This window comes from Drosophila eugracilis, unplaced genomic scaffold, assembly GCF_018153835.1.
Source record: "Drosophila eugracilis isolate 14026-0451.02 unplaced genomic scaffold, ASM1815383v1 contig_353, whole genome shotgun sequence".
Taxonomy (NCBI): domain Eukaryota; kingdom Metazoa; phylum Arthropoda; class Insecta; order Diptera; family Drosophilidae; genus Drosophila; species Drosophila eugracilis.
This window is the reverse complement of record NW_024573209.1, coordinates 2,199,636-2,223,658: the sequence shown is the minus strand read 5'-3', so window position 1 is coordinate 2,223,658 and position 24,023 is coordinate 2,199,636. Positions and strand designations below refer to the sequence as shown.

Genomic DNA, 24,023 nt, shown 5'->3' with positions numbered 1-24,023 from the left:
ATGAATTTTTAATAATTTAATTAAAGTTTTCTAAGGTGATTAAGCATGCAAAAGGTTATAAAAATGGCATTTTTGGCTGACATGAAGTGACATTTTATTCACAATAAACTCACATGATAATAAATGGTTTTCGTTTCCGTTCACTGCATTAGTTGACTATTGAATTTATGTCTTTTGGCCGAGTCAGACCTCTCACCCCTTTGGTCATTCGGTGTATAAGTGAGTCTCATGAACCTACTCTAATCAATACATCAAAATTTACAACAAGCTTTCCGGAGACCATGGACCTCATGACTAAGAAAATCGACCAGCTGGTTGATTTTTCTTTTCTTTTTTTTTTGGGTCTCCAATGTCCGAGCAATCTATCTGCAAGACCGCCAATTGACACAACAAAACGACGAAATATTTCGACACAAGCCGCAGAAAGAGAGGGCCCCTTAAAAAATAAACAAAAACCAAACCCAATTCATGCAGAAAATATCAACCGAAAGGTTCCCACAGTGTCCACATGGACAGACACTTATGACATTTTGGTTTTTAGCAATAAATAATTTATGCATTTTTTTCGCTTTTGCATATATTTTATACACATTTAAAAGTGAAAAAAATGTATATATAAGTTTTCCAAACCGAAATGAAAAAGATAAAAAATAAATACAAAAATATTCATGCAACGCCAAAGAAATTAACAGCAATTGACGGTTGCAATTTGATTTATTGGCTTTGTCTGGACAGCAGCAGCAGCAGCCGTAGCAGGCGAAAACAGAGAGAGACGGCTAGCCGATTTGGAAAAGAGATGGAGACAAAAAATAGTGATTTATTGGCACGATCAGTAAAACGTGTCGAAAGGAGGGGCCATGTAGCAAGTGGTTTTTGGGAGTCTCAGTCCCAAATAAAAAAAAAACCATGACGGCCATCACACGTGGCCAAAATGGAGCGGGAGTTTTGACCCATTCCCATTTCGTAAAAAATTATAATGGAAAAAATAAACACATTTAACTGTAAAACTCATTGAGAACTCGCATAGCACTCTTCCCTCAATTTCTCTACCTATTTCCGTCCCGTCTTTCGGTTTGTCCATCATGACAGTTAGAACTCAGCGTGGCAAAGCGTTAAGCAATAAAAGCGTTTGAAGAAAGCTGAGAGCTGAAGAGTCTTCTTCTTCTTCTGACTGCTTCTTCTTTTTCGGTTTCGTGTTCTGAATGATCAGCGAAAAGGCGCCTACTCTGAAGTAAAGGTGATTGTCCCTAAAAACAAATATTCCCAGCATAATTAAATCTGAATTCAAGATAAGTCGCAAGAATTTAAAAATAAATGAATCTTAATTGACAGATTAATGAAGTTTGAGCATTAATTATAAATAAACTTATATGAACTTAAATTAAAGTGGTGCTAAAAGTCAAAATTAATCTATGAACCTTTAAAATAAGCTGATAAAATTCCAGGAAAACAATAATTGAAGAAAGCAACCAATTTCTCAAAATAAATAAGTAATTCCAAGAAATGATTTACTACCTTTCTAGTATATCAACGTGAATTTATTTTATTTGCTTATTAAAGAAATGCCCAACCACTTCTTATTCAAATTTCAATGTTAATTTCACACCATTTTTTTTAACAAAAAACTGTCTTATTGTTTGAAGGAAAAGAAAAAAAGTACACGAAAAGTCTTTGTTATAAGCCGGAGTTGAAGTTCACTTTCTGGCTCAGCAAATCGAAACGAGTTAACAAGTGTAACATTGGCAATTTGTTAGGTAATTTGCCAGAACAGCCGGCCGAACCTTGCCCTCCTTCGCCACCCACCCAAAAAAGCCCATCAGGGGGGCAGTGACCAGGGTTAAAGACACACAATGGGTTAACCCTAATGACAATAAAGCAGAAGTAAAATTATGTAACGTTGGAAAATTGTCATAGTCTTTTGTCTTTCGCAGCTAATTTCATTTTCCGTCAGCCTTGTCGGTCGAGTAAAGGAAAACTGGGTCCCCTTTTTGCTTGAGTTTTCTCCCCTCCCCGCACCGTAGATTATATTATAGTATACGATTTTGTTTATTTTCCACTTCATTAATTCGCGCGATGACTTTTGCCTTGCCCAACAATCGCGCGGCTGCTTCAAAATGCTCATGCCTAATGTTATGTAATTTCCTCGAAATTGTAACTACTTTATTTTGTTATTCGAATGTTTTCTTTTCGTCTCTTTATTTTTCTTTATATCTGCATTTGTTTATCATTCGACTTTTGCCTTTACCTCTGCTTACGAATGCGTTTTGCCTTGGAATCGGGTTTTTATTTTGTATGTTGGTCTCTCTCTCCCCCTCTCTGTGTCGATGTTGTTTGGCTTTGCCATTACTTGGGCTTCATTATTCAATCAAATGCATTGTGTTTGCAACAGCCTGCCTTGCCCCGGTGCGTCTCTTACCAAAGGCCCAAAGACTTGGCTTGGCCATTGTAATGATTTTGGTTCCTACTACTTCTACGATTTTTATTTTTGTTCATTCACTTTTGTGGCTTGTCATTATGCAGGCACTTTCAACGCGATTGAGATGTTCTCAAAGGGAAATGGAAAACATAATCTAGAATAATCGTAAATAATCCAATTGAAAAAGGAACCATTATAGAGGGTTCCCATGGTATTTGGGATAAATGCAAATGCTTGTTAGCTTGGCTTTTAGATCACGGATGATGTAATCATTAAATTAAGATTTTTAGAAATTCCTTTAAAAGTTAAGAACTAGTAATCCATCTAGCTTAAGCTTTACTTTCTTTCAAGCCAAACTTAAACAAAGAACCAATCAAATAAACTTTCCTTCTACAATTTCCATTCATTCGCCACAGTTGGCTTTCCCATCAAAACTTTTTATTTAGAACATCACATCAATGCCCTATTAGATCTCATTATTCCACTTCGTTCAGCCTCTTTTCCACTATCAAAGATCTTTCTACTCTCTTTTTCAATTATCATTGAATCAATCAATCAATCATTTCGATTTCGATTTCAATTCAAGTTTTATCAAACAAAAGCTGTGTGCTCCTATTTCACGATCTCTTAGCACGATCGAAAGTGTGTCATGGCGGGTGTAATGAGGAGCCCCAACTATGGAGATACTGATATAGGGGAGAGCTGAGATATAGCCATGACCCATTTATGGAGGAACACCCACTGATCAGTGATCTCTTTTAAATGCGGCTTTGAAACTTTTGAAGTTTTTGTTGGTTGTTTCGAATTCGGGGAATTTCAGATTTCAGCTTTTATTTTTCGTTTTAATGGCGCTGCTTATAAAGAAAACATTGCTTGGAAAATAGGAAAACAATAAGGCGAACCGTTACCATTTCCCGATTTACCATGTTTGGGCTCACTAATGCATTACTAATTAGATTATTTTGGGTCCGGCCGAGCCTTTCGCCAAAAACGTTTCTGCCCCTGCTGCACTTTCACATGTATTGCAATATACTCAGTATACAGTTTACAATGTGAAATTGAATTATTGACTTTATTGTCTCAAGTGGCAATAATAAATAATCGTAGGATGTAAAACAACATTCACCATTGTTGGCAGATACGCTTTTGGCCATATACGGAGCGGCGAAACCACCGTTAGACATGCAAATCGTGTAGGACTTTCCTCAGTGTTTAGCAACCTTCGAATGCGTATCTCGCTGGCTAGCCAAATGGCTGGCTTTCTGGCATTTCATGTTCATGGCATTATCATTAGCCGTAATAAAAACTGAATACTCAGCTGTACGTATATTGGGCGACCACCTTCAGGCGCAGTCGTAGAGTCGAGCTTTATAGAATCGGATTCCGAATCGAAATCGGAATGAAAACCTCAAACCGCACTCTCTGGGTAAACATTTTTACACACAACAATTCTATTAAATTATATGTCTGTACCCGTACATCTGAGTACATATCTGCCCATTATCCGCCGTTTGTAATCAAAATCAGGGTTCCCCCTCTTTTTCCCCTCACTCTCTTAAACATCTGCCATGTGTTTGTAATTGCTGATCCACCGGAGAAATGATTTATAAACGGAGCCAGGGATTGGGGTTCCAACAACGGTGAGGTAGAAGCACTAAATTGTGATGCATTGCAAAAAAAAAAAAAGGGGCGCTTATTATGGCAAGTCAGACAGCAACAACAGCAAAAAGTAAAAAAAAAAGGTTGAAACGTTTTACCGACGAAGGTTAAATACCCTAATTAGGTCAGTTTTTACAAAACAGTTTACAGGTTCATTGAGATGTCAGAGATGAAAGCTCTGAACTACATCGTACGTTCATCAGTATAAAGAGTTATTAAGAAATGGGTTAATTTTGAGATATTTCATTATTTTCCAAGTAGATTTCAGATAGTTTGTTTTTATTAAAGTTGCCCCTTTTAAGCCCAAACCCCAAACCCCTAGATTTGCATTCCGAATCAACTTTCCTTGATACCTTTGCACATTTCACATTCCATATCATATTTTCCTTTGTGATCTTAGCGCTGAAGTCCAGTCAAGTTGATTACAATACGTTCGGGCTTATAATTCGATACAATTTTCGAATGCTTCAATACACCTGACAGACTGACGGGCTGGCTGACTTGACTGACTGACTGAGCGACTGATCAACTGACAAACGGACAAAGTCGATCACACAATGGGAAACACTACGAAAACCGGCTGACGAGTCAAGTTCGGATGAGTGACTGGCGCAAGATCATTATCAATGGGATCTGCTATAAAAAAATCGAAATTATAGCATTGAACAAATAAGAAAATGAAAATGAGAAATAAAAACGAAAAACAGGTGAAGTGATGATGATCGGTCCGTAGCTTTTTGTTATTATTTTTCATTGTAGGTCTGGAACCCTCTAACTAAACTGTAACAAGTTTTTATATTACAGGTATCTCTATATATATTTATAGAGAAACCCCAAAAGCATTGTAATGTTGGTATTATTATTTTTCTTTCTATTTTCTATTTTTAACAGAAAAATTACTTAATTTTTTCACTTCCAGCGAAGACAGTTTGATTCGATATTGAAACAACTTTCACTTCATTGCCGCAGCACGTTCCCACTTCAAATAATTGACAAAAAGAAAAGTCTTTTCCCTCCCCATCGCCCCTTTTAAATGCCACTCCTCTAATTTGAAATCGAAAAGCAACAAAACAAAAAAAATCAAGCTCAAAGCGATTTAATTAATTACGAATGCATAGACCGACTTTAACATTTTTTTTCTTTGGTCAGTCGTTTGTCGGCTCGTTGTCTTCTCCTGCAGGTGAATGCTTATAAAAATCAAATTTAAATTAATTGAAATTTTTATCTAGACGCCCAAAAAGAGTTTTTCCAAAACAAAAAGGCAAGAAAATCCAAACCTGAAACCGAATGGAACTTTGTCTGCCTTCTCTTAGCGGCTGCAGCTTTTGGCTTGCCAGTTTAAAATATTTTAATTAGAAATTATGCAAATTACCTTTTATGGTGGCTGTTGGCGACGCTTACGTTACTTGGCTGCAGGCTAGGTAAGATAGTTTCCAGCAGCTTGGGTTACTCCCCCTGTACAGGTGGCGAGGGGCGTTTAATGAGTTGGCTTGAATAGCTTGAGCAAGGCTTAAATACTTTAAGTACTAAATTTAAGGGTAGGCTAAATAGTAATAAATACAATAAAATGCAGTTAAATATGGTTTAAAAATTATAATAACAATCTTAAATACTAAAAATTTATTTGACATTTTCTTGGTTAAATATAATATAAAGTAATTAAAAGAAACTATCATCCCTATAACGAAAGCAATTACTTAATTCACCCTCGATTGTAGGGCCCCCCACTTTTCAACTCGGCAGACAAGCTGTCTGAAAATTTTGTCATATTAGCCTGTTTAAAACGTTTCTGTATCTTTTCATTCCTTATTTTTTGTTTTTTCGAGCATGCCGAGACCGCCTTTTGGAGTTCACATAAGATATAAGTTCCACTGACGTCGTCGTAGGTTGGCTTTGGGTTCGGTTAGGTTGAGTTTGGAGGGGCAGAGCAGCAGAGGAGGGAGGCGCCAGAAAGCTTATGCAACAATAGGTAAAGCTCTCTTGACACACAAGTTTCTCACATTAGGAAACAATAACAATAACAATAACAACAACAATTGCAATTGCAAGAGTCTATGAGAAAAATCACACATTATCTGCTCGGAAAAATCAATAAATCAGGCAACTGCAACAGCAACAACCACAACAATACAAAGGCCCTGTCGTTGATTTTTTTCTATTTGTTTAATCTATCGCAGAAATCTTAAATATTTTGCCATGAAAAATCTCGACAAAATATCATTGAAATCCACATAAAAAAGTAAATAAATAAAACTCAAGCTACCCCTCGGTTGCAACTTGCAACTTGCAACTATTACAGCTGCACAAGTGAAATGTCAAATATGCAATAAGAAGTAAACCACAAAAAACTACAAAAAACAAATATAAAAAACAGCCACTGGTTGTAAAGTTTTATTGTTGCTTAGCAGTTAACATTGTTATTGGCATTTTTTGCCGCTTTTTGCAAATTGTATAATAACAACAATTACAAGCGGCAAAAACAAGCTGGAAAACAATTTAAAAAGTTTTCAGACAAGAAGAAAAAAAGAAGAGGGGAAAAAAACGAGAAGCAAAACCCACAACATCTCACCCACCGCAATGGGTCGCAGACTCTTTTCGAGGTTGTTGTTATTAGCCTCAACGACTAAATGTTCATACCCAGATTCGACCTCACTTGACTTCTTTTTCACATTGAAATTAACAAGACTTTAAGCCAAAAAATACAAAATGCAACAGCCAGCAGCGGGCAGCGGGCAGAGCAGACAAAAAACTGCCGAACTCAATAAATAAGAAAGCCTCACATGCAGCAAATATTTACAAAATGTTTACCCTCCAGTCTGAAGTTGCAACAATTGCAATTTCGGTTTTTTTGTGCTGGGCAGAGAATTGTGTAATCGAGATGAGCTTTCAACGATAACCACCGACACAGAAATGGGGACTTAAACAAACTGGTTGTCTTTGGTTTTTCGCACAGAAAATGCTATAATCATGTTGGTAGGTTGCAAATTATAGGCTGACAAGAAGGTAGAAAGGGAAATGGTTATTTAAGGGTAAGCCAAAGTAAAGTTGCAGAGTTTTTTTTCATTTACTACGTTTCCAACGTAGAAAAGGTTAAATACATTTTAATATTTATTAAACATTTTCTTTTAATATTTCTACTATTAATCAAAAGAAATTTCTGAGAAGAATGTAAGTTCTTTCTTTGCCTAAACTAAAGTTCATAGACACCGTAACTGTCTTTGGCCCAAACTCCTGCACCCGACAGCGAATTAAAAATTCTTGTCTTCTTTTGGTTTTGTTTTGGTGAGAGGAGTTAGCTCCGTTGACTGGAACATTTTATGGCAGTCCATAAAAAGCGAGAAAAAGAGCCGTTGCTGGCATAAATCTCAGTTGGCAAATCATTTGCACATTTATCTCCCGCACCGAGCCACTTCACTTTACTCTCCAGTCCACTCCAGACCAGGCCAATGAAGTCCACTCACTTGGCCTATAGATAACGAGCCCACAATTTATGAATGACAATAATTATGCCACCAAATAAGAAAATCACAAGCGAAAATACCGAAAGGCTGGCCAAAGAGGCCGTCACGTCGCATGCGAAAATCAATTAGGCGCCGCAGTTCGGACTCGGAAAGTATCTGGTGGATCGGTGGATCCGTGGATCGTGGCTATCTGGTCTTTTATCTGCTCCAGGAGAGCACCAGCTCTGAGCCCGAGCTGCCCCAAGACAACAGGTTGAAAACTTATCGCGATCGCTGTCGCTTACGGTAAATGTCCAAAGTTATTACTAAAAGCTGACAAATTACGACTCCGAGAGTCTGGGTCTGGTCAGGGTTTTGGTTACGCGACTCTCCGTATACACGTACAACTTTGTGTTGCATTTGGTTGCGGAAATGCAAACTCCAGATCTGATCTGCCCCAGAGGAGTCATAGTCGAAGTCATCCTGGGTCTTGCTGCTCTAACGCGCTTCAGAGAAGCGTTAAATTAAAAGTCGCTAATCATATCAATGTCCAAAGCGTAGCGGTTACCTGTCAATTGATGAGCGGACTCTACAGTTCTTCTCTTGGCTCTTAGTGCTCTTGGCTTCTTTTCCTGGCAACAACTAAGAAACAAAAAAAAAAACAAAAAACAAAACAGCTAAAAACTGGAACTGCCACCGGGCCAATTGGCCACAAAAGCGACACGATCAGGAGGTGGAGTAACTGGCTTTCATAGCCGCTTAACTTAGCGCCAAGTTACGACATTGTCGGATTGTCTTTTGACTAGCCAAAAGGAATGCCTTAACCCAACAATGGCCAAGAATTTGTAGACATGAATATTTATATTAAGCAGTTTTAAATTAAAACCAAACTGTATACAAATTCAGACCTTTAAATTGCATTCTTAAAATTAAACTTAAACTTAAAATCAACCATTAATCTTAATGTTTCACATCATTTGTCATGTTGTGTGTGAGTGCAGCTCAAAAATGAAATTAAATTTTTAGGATCTTTCCGGCATAAGGGTTAATTGGCCCGCTCCAGAGAGGCCGCCAATAAAGACAGACGGACAGATGAATGTCGACAATGGGTCTACTTTGGCCAGGGCCCAACCCATTGGCTTGGCCAGCCATCTTGACTTCGGCAGCCGGAGTAGTCGAGACACAACTTGATATCTTGCATCAAAAACGGTTTTTTGGTATAAATATTTTTTCTGCTGAACCGACTGTTTTCTCAGTGAGCAGCAGCAGCAGCACTCAACACAGCACTGAATTTGTTTATTTATTTGTTCTCCGGTTTTTTGTGTCGTTTAATTTTTGCCTTGTTCCAGCCAAATTTGGCAAATTTGGCGAAAATTCAGCTTGGCAGTTGGGTAATTTTGAAAAGTAGCGCTTCTTATTTTGTATTTTCATTTCTTTAACCTGTGCAGCTTGCAGCCTGTCCTCTGAATCTTTGTCTTTCGACTGACATTTTAATATGCACTTTGCGCCCATTTTTACAGTGAGAAGGAGAATTATAAAAATAAACATTTTGCTGGCGGTTGGCTGTTGCATTCAACTGCCAAAATAATTAACATCAATGTGCATTTTTCCCCGCATTTTCGCCTTTTTGTTTTGTTTTCTGCGGCTCTGAGCTGTTTATTTTTATTGGACAGACATTTTGCTGGTGGGTAAATTTCTTGGGCACGATTCTGGTGCCAAAAGAAAGATTTCAGCCCCATCATTTCGGGTGACACAGATTTCAGATTTCGGTGAAATGCATTTATGCGTATATGCTAATTAACCCAAAATTAAAGAAGCAAAATGAGGCTGAAGAGGCGGATGACGAGTCATTTACTAAATCCCTTGGACACCGACCCATTAATCATGTTTAAGTTCGCTTGATCTGTGGCTGAAGTATATATATTTTGTAATCGTTTTGGAAATTTAAAAACTCACAGTTTTTCATATTCTCTAAGTTTGTATATTTCCTAAGAGATGATATTTTTAGGAAATTATTTGATCTTTATTTTCCATGAGGCTTAAAATTGAGTTATTTTATTACATATTTTTGTACAGATTGTTATAAATGCTTTTATATTAACTAATCTGATATACTTTTGTGCTTATATCTATACACTTTTAATAACATTTTTAATCTATCTTGTAAGTCTTGTTTTCCCACTTTTCACTTTCAAAAAGAAAAATTTCTTTGAAGGGCATCCCTCTTCGTTTTTCGACCGCTCCTTGAAAACTTTTCGTAATATATTTCTCTCAACATTGTTGTCTTACGAAATTTTGAGTGCGTCTAAGTAAAGTCTGGCACGCCCACTTGGAAATAAGGCTGACTAGATTTTGGCTAAGAGAGAAGAGGGGCCGGGCCAGCTGTGTCTGTCAGTTTGGACCCCTTTCATCCGCTGACTTTTGACAACTAACCAACAACAAAGACAATAAAACGTTCCCCCTATTCCCGATTTCCGATCCCCAAACTACGATCCGCTTCGTCTGCTTGGGCTGTGGACTGCCTCTAGACGAAAGTCAAATTGCAGAAAAAGTGCATTCATTGCAGACGCAGACGATGCGTCATCTGTTTTTTGTTTATACGTATATATAGATAGATATATATATTTATATATATAGCCTGTTATATATGCTGCAATTGCAGTTGCAATTGAAATTGCTGATCGGGCAGTTCACACCCCGCCGTCGGCTCCCTTCGGAGAAGTCCATAACTTAAATGGCCACCATGCATCAAGTTGGTCATAAATTATTTGCTTGTTGCTGCCTTTTTTTCTGTTTTTTTTTCATTTTGTTTATTTTTTCTTCTTTTTGGTTGCCATGGCTGTTGCTGCCGCTTGCGATTTTATAACGTTGACCCCGCGGATCAGGGGATCTTTGGCCATATGTCTCTTGGACAAACTTGAAATTTTTATTGTGGCTCGGTCGTGTGTTAAAGTTCAAATGTGCCCCATGCCACATGCGTCGTTGCAGTCTCTGTTGTGTCTGTCCCTATATATATATATATTTCCAGTATATATATCTTTATATATGTGAAGGTATCTCAATCTCATTGGGGTTTCCAGGCCCAAAACCATATAGTATGCGGTATTTATAGGCTCTGCGGCGGGGACCTCTGTACTTTTACTTTTGTTTGCCTTTTGCCTTTGGCTCGTCGGCGAATGTTATAAATTATATGGTTGGGGGATTAAATGCATTTTTATTGGTCTTTGACTCGACCTGCTATATTTAATCCGGCTTATTGCAGCGAATTTATCGTAAGTCCGAGGATGAGTTGCCAGAGAAAGGATTAAAAAATGAGTTAAGTTATATAAATATACGATCTTAGGCCCTGTAATACAGTTTTTTAATAAACTATTGGAAAACTTAACATCTGAACAAGTTAATTTACTAGTTTATATGCAACTACTACTGGTTAATGGTTAATATATCAACTTAATTAAATCGAGATAAGATCTGCATACGAAACTTGTTTTCACTTCGCCAGAGATCGTTTGTCTTGGCCTTTGTTCATATTTTGGTATAACAAGTTTCCTTACTGCACATTTGTTAAATAAACTTCCTATGACTTAGATTTATATTATATTTAAGATCAAGTTCAATTAATTTTATTGACATGAACTGCGAATCAGTTCGTTTTTATAGCCTATATTTCAGTCATTCTTACAAGTTTTCTAGAAGTGAAAAACATTCTTGATTTCGATTTGATTGCCAAACTCATTTATTTTCGCTTTTTCCACTGAAACCGAAGTCTGGCCAGCACTAATCTCTTTATCGTGATCGTAAATCATTTCGCAGTGATTGGACGCATCCCCAGATCAATTTGGGCCCCTTTGGTCGGAGGACCCAAACCAAATCGCAAACGTTCCGCTAAGAGGAGAAATACCAAAAATAGTTCACTTAGAACAAGACACGAACCTCAAGTCTTTGGCATTGCCCTGCCCTTCCATTGGGCAGTCGTCTTGGTCGTCGTCGTCGTTCAGTCATTTAAAGTCCTTGGTACAATATGGTGTGCGGAATTTCCATTTAAACCAAATTAGGCAAAGGAATAATTTTTTCGCTTAAGGCCAAGCTGAAATGCCACAACTACGCTAGGCTTGTTGGGAGGACCTGGTCACTGGATACTGGATACTTCGATCCGTTCGATGTGGTCTGTGGAGAGCTGAGCCCAGCTTAGATATCATCATCATCATCATCGTCGTAGTCGTCGTCGTGGTCTTCTCTACTCCATTGGCATCCAGATTGTCTGCGGATTTTGTGCAAAAGTCAATCGCTTGATTGACAAGTCGGTGCAGTCCATTGCCTAGTCCCCCATTCTTTTTGTTTTTTGATAATGCAAGTCCAGAAAAGTGATCTTGTCTCCGTTTGATTCCTCCATCTTTACTTCCTGCTCTGCAGGCCAGAATTCCTAAGGTATTCCAGACATCCCAGGCCATTAGATTCAAGTGCGAGAAAGTTTTTCTTCTTTCTGGAATACTTTTCATTTATATATAAGCCACATTTTGGTTTTTTTTTCGTTTTTTGTTTTTTGGTTTAGTGTGACTGACCCAGTTGGCCTTTTGGGATTCGACACAAAACACATTTGTCCACACGACAACGCCCCCGAATCTCAACCCATTTACGAGATGTTTTTTTTTTTTTTTTGGTTTTCTGGTTGGACTCGGTAACAGTTCAAAGCATTGTTCCCATTGAACAAAGAGTTCTGGTGAAAACCGCAGTTAGCTGATGTGAGAGTGGGATATATAGGGTGGCGGGGGCAGATCCCACAAATGCATATGTGCAGTGATCTATGGAACGCCTCAAAGCTGCCCAACTTCGTCGAGGTACAACTCCAGGTGACGCAAAAGCTTTCCAGGTGGAATAAATAAATAAATATTTTTGTTTAGCAAATTTGTAAAAAGCCTGAAAGGGGAACCTATCTTTTGGTTGAGGAATAAAGATTTGCTTTGATGTAAAATATAGAAAATATGATCATAAATATAGACCTTCAATTATAGTATTATTTATTTAACAATTTTTGATAAATACGTTCTTGTAACTATGAAATTTGGAAATATCTAACAATCTTTCTATATAGCTCATCTCTAATTCTTTTACTACTAAAATCCATTCCCATTACTTTTGTTTTTCTGTTTATTATTTAGTTTCAATGGCTTTTGTTTTATTTTCCACTTGGCCACAATGCCCATTGTATTGTTTTTGTTTCTGTTTGCCGCTCACCCCATTTAAGGCCCAAAACAATTTACAATAAAAATATTTGTTATAGTTTCAAAGCATTCCAGCGAATCAAAAACCAAAACAAACTAAAAGCTAAACAACAAAAAAGTTTAAATAAATAAGAGTCGCCTGTGCTTAATTTTTCTTTTGATTAATTTCCGAGTGTGAAAATGGAAAGTGTGAAAGTTGGTAAATGCAGGCAGGCAGCAGCAGCAGCAGCATCATCCACAGTAGCCAGATGTCGACTAATTAGCTTTGATATATTACATTCAAGTCTGGCCAAGACAAATAGAACTTGAAATTCATCTAATTAGATGATTTTCACCTGGAAAATCAGCGAATTATTTGTTTGATTAAGATTTTCACGGTATCTTAGGATGCCGGCAAATCTGGAAACTTGATTCCATTGGCCAGTTGAAAACTCATAAATATTTACGAACCGCAAATCGCAATCGCAATTGCAACAAGTGGCAAACTAGTTTTAAGTAATTCCACCAGAGTTTCATTGTCGATAGAAAGGGGGTAAAAGCTTGCAATTAGAATGGAAAGCGGGGAGTGGGGAATAGAAGACATAGGATAGCATAGGGCATTGCCGCACTTTGCCAACTTTCCGGGACTACGCAATTTAATAGCCAAGTCAAAAAACCAGTCAGTCGTCTAACTGCAAAATGGCAAAAACAATTCTAACTCGCAAGTTGTTTTCCAAATGCCAGCCAAAGAATATTTCAGACTTGATGAACGTGCAGTGGATACTGCAGTAGTAGCAGCTTTACACCGGCTGCCTTACTGCAACATCTACTGCCGCAGCAGCAGCAATTGCAACAACAGCAGCAACAACTTTTGACCTAAATTTCAAGTTAAATGCATTTTAAATTCATTGAATCGATCTACAGCAGCAACTACAACGCCAGGCTCAGAGGCAGCCCCCAGTGTTTTTTGTACAATTTAAAATTGAAAATGACTCGAACAGCAAAAAATAGCAGAATAGAGTAGGAATAGATAGGCGGCTGACTTAATTACAAAAGTTTGACGCAAATTGATTACACTAACAGCGAAAAAATACTAAAAAAAACTAAGAAACTAATCTGATTAATATTGCAAATTATAGAGCATTGAGTTGCTATTTTTAGGTGATTAAGATTTTCTGGTTTTTGTATTAAAATGAAAATATTGTACAGGTTAAATTTATCAAAATAACTTTTTAAAATATTTTATCCTTTAAAAGTGATATTCATTTAAATTATTACTATTATTTTTTAAAACCTAAACTCCACTGATAGCTAGCAATGCCCGTTTTTCTAACAAGTGTATAACCACAATAGAAGAAAAATAGGAAAAATAAATAAATTATACAACTTGCAATTGCCAAGTTGTGGCCATGGTTGTTGTTACTGTTTGTTGCTGTTGGTTTACGCGCTACGTTGGTGTTGCCGCTGTTTGGGACAACAATGTTAGCTGGAAATGCCGTCACCAAGCCAAGAGAATTCGATTGGCAAGACGCCGGCCTGTGAGGCGGACGAGCTTCGAATGTACGTCAGCATTCACCAGCAGCATCGTCATCTAACTTGGCTTGTTGTTTGGCTTTGTTTGTGCGACTGCTGCTGTTGCTGTTGCTGCTGCTGCTGCACACACAAATTGAGCAATTCCAGTCAACAACTCCTACTTCTAGTTGAAAAGTAGCCAAGTTGCTGCTTCTCTCCTTAAAGCGCTGCAGAAAGAGAAAAACATTTAATAGAAAAACCAACCAAGCAGCCAAACAGCCAGCAGACCATTAGGCAATATCAAATACGGTCATAAGTCTTGGTAGCAGGTTCTTTGCTTGGTTTGGTAATTTATACTTGAATTTTCATCCTCCACCTCGACTTCTTGGCCAAGTGACGGCGATAAGTAGCACGCAGTGGCTAGCTAGCCGGCTAGCTAACCGTCTAACAACCAATTCTTCTCGATTGGTTATGTTTTGTAGCCACTGTGCGGGTTGTGGGACACATGGCACCCAGGAATGGGTTAATGTGCATATTTCCACTGAACTTGCTGAACTGAGAGCCCGAAATTTGATGATATGAAAAGAATAAAGGAGAACTCTCGTTCTTGTTCTAGTTTTGGAAATATGTTCTTAAATAGATTTTAATTCCTGATTTTATATCGAGAAATGTGATTAATTTTATCCTGAAACTAACCTAAACGAAAAGACTTTTGAAGTTACCATGACTAGATATATATCCATAAGATTTAATTGAAAATTCAAGTCATTCCTTATTCTCAATGCCAAAATTCCACATCATTCCTCATTTCCCAAATTCCCATCATATTTAAAGTTCATCCAGTATTCCTCTGCCATTCTGGCTTTGCTGTCACTGTCTTGATGATGAATTTGCGTTGCTTTGACATTTGGCCAATTGGCATTGGGACACGGCAAAACACAGCGTTCCCGGGAACCAGGCAAACAGGCAAACGGGCAACTTTGCAATGGATGGCATTGGCATGGCCAGGAGCAGGGCCATAGCAACCGGTTCCACAAAAGCCAAATGATGATGCTCATCGTCATCATCATCATCATCATCAGCATAAAAATAAATTTCAATATTGTACCATTTAACGGTTCCCGAAGACTGCCCGACGAGAGTCTCCCAGTTTTCAGATGCCACTGCTGGGGCACAGCGAAATGTTCTTTTAACTGCACACAGCACATGGCCAAGAAGATGACTCCGGGAGTCTCCTGTCTTTCTGGACTTGGCTGGCACTCATCACACATTTTCCTCAAGAGATTCTTTTGCTTATTTTTTTGTGTGTTTTGGAGTCTTTTCCCAATATACACACACACACGAAAGACAGTGGTAAATTCGCTGGGATATCAAATACAGAAATCAACTGTCATGTTGTATGTCAATGACGGAAGTCATGCGAATTTGTTGCCAGGCTGCAACGTCTTGGCTCCTTTTTGCGATTCTTGTTGTCGGTTTTGTGGAATTGTTTTGGCGCGCGCAAACTTCATTCTAGCGGTACTTGACCAGCTCCCAGCTCCGTCTCCCTCTAATCTTTATGGCTTTGAAGATTCGAAAATTAGTATGTGGTCGTAAATAACAGCGAAAGTATAAGTCCAGCTCGGCCCACGTCTCAAGATTTTATTTCTCTTCGGCCAAGATGCATTTGACACCCGAAAAAAAAAAATCAGGCCCAAGGCAATATAAGTTTCGGCCTTTATGTAACTGAGCGTGGACGTGGGGTTTATTGCATTGGCTCAAAGCCGAAAACCAAAAGTCCATAAAAATAACCAAAACTGCAGCAGTTTCGTTTCATTAAACTTTGGCCCACTGACACACAAACATTCCGAAAGACAACGAAAAAAACATAACTGCCCAGCAAGGCAGGCAACAATGAGACACACTCCTAAGCCATCTATGTACGTTGAGAAATGAATTGGGGCCTGAAGTGCCATAAAGGAAAATATGCCTCTCGAAATGGTAGGAAATTCCAAGTTAGAACGAGGAATGCCCTAGGAAAATGTAAAGTTAGAGAAGCCAAAAGTGATTGGTTTTGAGGTGGGAGACTTCTTTCAATATTAAAAATACAAATTATTGTATATAGAGAGATAATATATTTTCTATAATGTTGTCTAACAAACATGTTAAGCAACTTCCTATGTTACTATATAACCATAATCCCTGATCAGCTTCCAATCTCAAATCCCAACCTGCATAATCTTTTTTGAAGTGATTTCCAAGCAATGCCAAGTAATACAGACCTTGCCGTAAAAGTAATAACGCTTGCAATGGCATGACCAAATTATGTTAAATAGCATAGCGACCGTCTGGCGACCCCTTCGCCATAGCAAGCAACGCCATTCGACGTGGCGTATGCGCAATGGCATTTAAACGTTTTTACGTTTGGCACTTAAGTGACTTCTTCTGTTGAATTTGGCTCGCTGGCTTGCTTGTTTGTTTCTCTTTGGTTTCTCTGGCTTAAATAATAATGCGACAATAAGGTGGAGGAGTGGTACAAAGAAAAAAGAGAGGCAAAAAGGAAGTTGCAACGCCGACGCGGTAGTGTCCCACTTTTTCGATTCTCGCTAATTGAGCAACTGATTTTCCAGTGAATGAAATGTGAAACCGGCCAAAAGACAACATGCATTGCCGCCTGGCCATAAATAGACAAACACTGAACCGTTTCTGGCCTCTGTTTTCATTCATAAAAATCATCAGAATGGTTAGTAGATTGTGCGCGGGGTGGGGAAAATCGGGAAACTCTCTCTCTACCAAACGAACCAATTTTGTAATTACAACAAACACACACAAGTCCGGATCGGCCCCAAAACCATATAAGTTAACCCAACCTTTTGTGTGCGTGTGTGTGTGTGTGCATTGTTACTGCCAAACGAATAAAGTCATTTGTGCCAGTTTTTCCAATGCACCACTCAATGAATGTTGTCTGTGGTGGCCCCGCAGCAGACACAAATAATAGTATTTATCATAACCAAACAAACTGAACTAATTTTCTTAAACCGTTTTCTTTATCTCATTGCAGGTAAGCACAAACAACCAGTAGACCCCAAGCGATAATGCCATTCCCAATCTATGTCGGTCAGAAGAGAAAAACATACGTAAGCTTGTTGATAATAAAAAAAACTGAGATAAAATTCTTGTTTGGTAAGGGCTTAAGGAATGTTGTGGCAGTCACTAAAAATAAGTTAGAGGTCATCTAATTTCTGGTTATCAACAATTTCATTACAAAATGTTTCAGATTACCAAGTCGGCACTCAGTCTTGGCAAGACTAAGAGGATAAAGTTAAAAAATTATAAATAACTTGACAAATAAATGAAAACTGATTCTACTAACTAAAGTATTTAGGAATTAAGTGGATAGTAAAATTGTTAATTTTTGAGTTTTTCCCTAAACGATTGTAATCGTTAAAAGTTTTCTCTGAGTAAGAATTCCACATGCAGTAAAACATAACCGATTTTTATTACCAATTGTAATAAAAATGTTAGGACTTAAGTACTCCTCCTCCTATGACTCCCTCTAACACTTAGCCAGAAATATATTTCACTAATGGCTTATTTAGCCTGTACCATTTTCTCAAATAGCTTTCCCTGTAAATTGTTCAAACCCCCAACATTCCTATATTTTACGGCGCTTTTTTTATGGTTTACTATTGAAAACCATATAAGAGGAAAAGGGGAAAAAGGAAAAAAGAAAAACCCGCAGCTTTAGTTTACGATCGCATAACTTAACATTTGCTTATCTAATCTGGCCAAGTGCAATCAAAACTGGCCGAAAAACTGAAAACTCTGAAAAAAAACTGAAAAAGAAACCAAATTGTAAAATACAACATCGATTTGGCGGAAAAAGGAGGAGGTTTGAAAATAACCAGAAATTGAATTGCAGCTGCAGATAAGACTTTTTTGGCCCCCCTCATCGTCACTCTTTGTCATATTTCACTTTTCACCTTCTTGTTTTTCGGTTTTTTGCTTGGCCAAAATCGAACGCAAATTGCTGGCAATGGACACAGGCTCATGTGGCTCAATATATACGAGTGTAGAGAAAATTCCATTCAAATTGCGAAAAGCTTTGGTTTTCATCTAAGCCGCCCAGTTGGGAAATGCTGCAATTGCTGGTGGTTGTTGGTGCCACGAAAATACTCGTATATTGCGTATCCCGGAACAATGTTAAATGTCAAACATTTCTAATTGGATGAATGCAGGGGACGCAAAGGGGTAGGGAAAATGCAGAGCTGCAGTTGTGGCCAAACGGAAACCTAAGATCAAACGGAGTCGATCATGAATGACGGCGATCATGACGTGGCCCCATCAAGTTCACTTTCACTTAGTGTCAACAGCAGCAGCGGCTGCTTTGCTGCTGACGATGACAATCATCGATCTTCATCGGCAGTACCCTAGGTTAGCCCCTTTTTCCTCAGTTTTCCTCGGGCTTTCCTCGCTTTTCCTCAGTTTTTCTCGGTTGTCCCCCTCAACCGTTTCGATGGCCAAACAAAATTTATGTGCAAAGGCAAAACTTGACTGCGGTCTGTCGAAGGTTCGTTGCCATTTGACGGCGATCGACGATCAACGATCTCTTGCATATATATATGTGTGTATATATGTATATACACACACAACCGCAAAGCGCTTTTCCTCCTTCAGTACCGTACTTTTTTTTTTTAAATTAAAAACGAAAGTAGCTGTGAGTTGGTCTGTCTGGCCGTCGTCTTTTGGCCTGCGAAAATTTATGCAGTCGCGCAATTATTTCGCTTTTTTCTCCTGCTGCAAGTTTTCTCGCGTAGCAAGACGCCTTGTTATGGGTTGGATTATGTATATAAATATGTATATGTGTGTATATAGCTTAAAGAAACTTCATGAAGAAAGGGAAATATTGTTGTCAAGGTTATGAGAACAGTAAAGGGTTTAAGAAATGGCAGGTGAACCTAAGCGCGATTACCCGAATATATTATATATAATCATTAATATTTATAACCTTGAGCTTGTTATTAAATCTTATTACATAACACATACAGTAGATCCAGGGTAACTGCAAATCGATTTCATACCATTTTCCCTAGCCCTGTCAAGTTTTCCGCCTTTGTTTGGCTCCGTTTAAGCGCCCTGTGGCTCTCCTTGTTAAGTTACTCAATTGGCATCGAGTTGTTAACCTTTTTGGCTGCACCTTCTCCGATTTTCCCCCTACACAGCAGTTCGATCTTGGATTGGTTTGGTTTTTAGCTTTTTTTGGTCTTTTTGGTTTTTGTGACTTGGCGAGAGTTTCGCATGAGGTCCCCCGAAGCGTTGACATTTAATGATGAATATGACACACAAGGGCACGACAACGAATCATTTCGCTGTTGGTCATCTGTCAGGCTCCCCCCTTCTGCCTTTCAGACATGGCCCTTCATTGCGTTGTTTTCCTTGAAATCGGACAGATGATTAATTTGGGGATACCTAAAGACAATCGATCCAGGTGGTCCTCCTGGTCGCCTCCCTCCTTGGTTTTGTTGTCGGTCTTGGCTCTTTTCTTACAGATCATCGTTGTGCAACTCTCATAAATAACGATGATTGCTGTTGATTGGTAATGTAACCGGCGGCAAGTGATGCGGGGAAATCTTGATTGTCCTCTGTGCATAACTAAATAAGCTGGCCACTCTGCAATTGCATGTAATTGCATATATTTTGAAAAGTTGGGAAATCTGTTAGCGGCGTTTTGGTGTGAGATTAAATTGCTGTCAGTCTGTCTCAAACCTCGATTTGTTATTCAAGATTTCCAAAAATATGGTGTTGGTGTTCTTTTTAATTTTTAAGCATTTTTTGGCAACTACTATAATTTATTTTTGTTTAAAAAAAAAAGAAATGGTTACAACTTATTTTTATGAAGGCTTAAACTTAATTTAGATATAAGAATCAACATTAAAAATTTTGAAGTGTTTTTTTAACGTTTAATAAATTTTATTAGCATTTTCAAGGGCATATACTTCAAGTTTATCTGAAGGCCAACTCAATAAAACCTTTTCCGAAATAAACCGAAAGCAAAAATGTCTTTGAGGAGCTAGTCTTACCAGTTTTCCGTGCACATATGATGCATACTATGGACTGCGAAAACTTTCCATTTCATTTTCGCATTCTTTTCGCTTTCATTTTCATTTGCCACTGCCCACTCCCCTTTCCCCTACTCACCTCACTCCACGCCGATGGATAGAGTATTTTATGTATTTTTAAATGCATTTCTAAATGAATTGTAATACCGTCTGCCCCCCTTTTGTTGGACTGCCAACATGAAGTCGCCAGACACGACCTGTGCGAGCGAGTGTATGTGCGATGTCTATCGCCCAAAAGTCGGAACGGAGTCGAGTTGAGTTGAGTTTGAGTCTCCGGCAACTTGCAAACTCATGTGCGGCAATAAAAATAAAAATCAAAGAAACAAAAAAAAGAAACACAATCAAATGCAAACATATGCTGCTGCTGCTGTGGCGCACAAGAAGCCAAAAACGTTGAAGGTGATTTTTACTTTTACTTACTGAAATTCATGTGCACGATTTTCCACCATCGGACGTCGATTTCAAATGCTGAGCTTTCAAATGAAGAGGCAACCACCAGCAGCATCTACATCCACATCCACATCCCCATCCACATCCATCCACGCAGAAGTCTCTCCAGATGCGAAAGATGATGAAGCTACCAATAAAAGCCTCCTCCTCCGCCTCCTCATCGCCCTTCTTCACCTTCTGGCCTCACCATTTATTCATTGAAAGTGAAATGTTGCCTTTAAACTATTGTTTTGTAATTTTTTGTCTTATTTTTTTTATTTGCTGCTGCCCCGTGCGTTGTTTTCCCATTTGGAAATCAATTTCTGACAGTTTTTTCTATTGTAATTTCTAAGAAAAAACAAAAAACGAAAAAAAGGATTGCGTTTTCCTTTGGCTTTGTGTGTGGTCACCGCCTGGATGACTGGATTTTTATTTCATTTATTTAATTCACTTCTTTATGAGTTGTTTGGTTTGGCTTTTTACGACCTACCCGCGGAGTTTTAATTAGTTTGGTCTGGTCGAGATTTCCTTTTCTAGCAATTGTAATCTTGGCTTTAATTGTTGCCTTATGGCTGTGTAATTTGATTTTGCGGTTGGTCTTTTATTGAGGTTGCAATAATGTGAAAATCGACGGAAATCGCAATTAGACTTATTACAAAGAGATCTAAGGAGGGGTCTAGATTTCTTGTGATTTTCTAAGATGCTTAAATAGGGGTATTGTTGTTCAGTTTGTTTATGATTTGTAAGTGAGAGTGGTGTAATAATGGAGGCAAGACAAAAGGGTTTTATTTGCTATTAAAATATTAAAAACGTTAGAAAAAAGAAATTCAATTTTGTAAGCTTCAATCTGAGCGAATTTTGGTGTTATTTCCTCTATTTACACATTCAAAGATTTCTTGTAATAAATTGCCTATTAACTATTATCGATAAAACTCATAAAGCACCTTACCTATACGTTGTTTTTTTTAAATAACTTTCCTATATGCCATTCCCAATGCCCACATTATTAAGGCCACCCTTTCTCCACTTCATAATGGTGACTAATTACCGGGCCTAAACGATGTCACCCATGCAGGTGATCTCATCGGAGTCGGCTCCATTCCCACTCAGCATGATGCACACATGCACTGCCCACAGAGCGGCCAACGAAAGTGAAACCGGGAAAAGAAAGAAATGAGGAAGAGAGGCGGAAAAAGTCGAAAATTTCCAATATTTCTTATTTCATTTTTGTTTTTCTTAAATATTACACAATGGCCCCGCCGAACGCCCATCGAAGTCAATATTATGTTATGTTAATAACTCCCGAGGCCGCGCCACAAAGTTGCGCCTAAAAAAAAAAAAAAACTTTCCCACTGTGAGCTGGGCGATGCAGGCGAAATTCTTGGCATGCAATGCAGAACTGGTCGGATGTTGGGATACGTTGACTCGCCTCGGATCGGATTCGATCGCTGCCAGCGGTTCCGGATCGGATCGGATCGGACAAACAGACATACTGTCTGCCGGCCCCTCTTCTACCCTTCCTCTTCACTATATAGTTGGATCTCTTTGGCCCTCGCTTCGATCCGCTTTTTTTTCGTAAATGGAGCTTGAAGCGCGACCGCGCACCGCAGGCGATGATCAAGCGAATACACATAGACAAAATTCGTAGTAATGATAGGGATCATAATATACTTTTATGAAATGATTTTAAAAACTTTTGTATAAGATAAATTATATACTAAAGTACGCCTATTTATTAAACTTAAAATTTTAATCGAACTTATACTTAGTAAAACTAAATTCCCTATAAAATATTTATATATCTTTAATGCATACGAACTTTCCATCAAAATCTTTTTATAATATGTAACTAATCTGATAGAGACTATTTTTCTCAGTGCACCAAACCGTCGACACACAACCGCTAAAACGACGACATTCGCTTTCATTTCCAACTGCAGTCGCCTCTCTCAGAGCTGCTGGTCAGTCACACTTGCTACCCAGTGCCATAGCACACCATATTTTCATGCCATGCCGTGCCATGCACTTGCCACACGGCCCCCTCCCCTTCTGCACCTTTTCGGTGGCTCCCCAAGCCACGGCGACCCCTTCGCAGCTCGACGGTTCATCGGTTTGTTGCACTTGATGTTCGTCTCTCGGTTTGCTGTTCAAGTTTCGTTTGTACTGTTGCGCAGTTTCGCTTTCGATTTCTTTTGTACTTTCGATTTCCATACCCTTGAATAAGTTGTCAAAGGTGTTTATGGTGCTTGGTACCGTAGCTTTTGATATGTCTTAATAAATATTGCTTAAGAAAATAGAAAGCAATTAGCAAGTTATGTTTTTAAATTGGAAATCAAGGTGGGAAGGAAGTTTATTTGGCTTTATGGTTTTATGGTATTTAAATATTAGTTCAATAAACTTTTGGTATATGTAAAGTACATTTACCTGCAGTTTTGTTTACTTCAAACCAACTCCCGTACTAGTAAAGCCTACCCACAAAAAAGTTTATAAATATGCCCATGGCATTAACCCTTATCCCTGCCCTCTTGAAGTCAATCAACCTGTGTCTTGGCCAGATCGCAAACCACTTTCTTCTCCCAGCCTGCTGTCTCTTACATTTTGATCGGAGTCGGGGGGACTTAATAATCGTGCGAAACTTATTAATCATATTTCATGTCGGTGGAGACGCCGCCATGCGTGGTGGTAGGTAGCCTTACTTATACTTATGAATGAGCCAGAGATTAGCCATCATTGGCTTAATCGGACCTACGATCGGCGACGGCCCTTTTGGCCAACAACATTTTCGAGGGCCACTTTCATTTTTATTTCAGCTCGGAGTCGGATGCCAAGCCACTGAAACGCTTCGATTCATGGTCAGCGAAGAAAGTTGTTCTCACACATTAATTATGCTCCTCGGTAACCTCCCCATCGCAATCGATTGATTGATACGATTTATAACCGGAAAAATGACTGTTACTGCTAAAAAAAAAAATGGTTTTCATTCATTGATGATGGCCAAGTCAAGTAACTCCAATTGTCTCACTCAATCTTGTTTTTCTCGATCGCGCTGGCCCACTTTACTGAAGGTACAAACCGTATGACAAAGGCCCAGACTTCCACTTAACAATTTGATGGTTCAATTATAAGAATTGATGGCATGTAATTTTCATGTCCCATACAGCATTATGCAAAAGAAATTCCCAAAAGCCGCAAAGATTTCGCTTTCTGAAGAATCGCTTTTGGGTTTGGGAATTTTCAAGCAGCTTGGGATTATCCAGCAGTTTTTTAT

General features: G+C 38.5%; 1 protein-coding gene and 1 long non-coding RNA gene across 4 annotated transcripts in view; both read left to right on the top strand.

The window, feature by feature from the left end:
• The window catches only part of LOC108105777 (protein outspread), an 81,870-nt gene that overhangs the window by 16,431 nt on the left and 41,416 nt on the right, over window positions 1–24,023 (top strand). The gene's annotated exons all lie outside the window — the stretch shown is intronic.
• Window positions 10,140–10,900, top strand: LOC108105780. The gene is made up of 2 exons (XR_001772371.2): window positions 10,140–10,267; window positions 10,401–10,900. It is a non-coding gene; the product is annotated as an uncharacterized LOC108105780 (long non-coding RNA).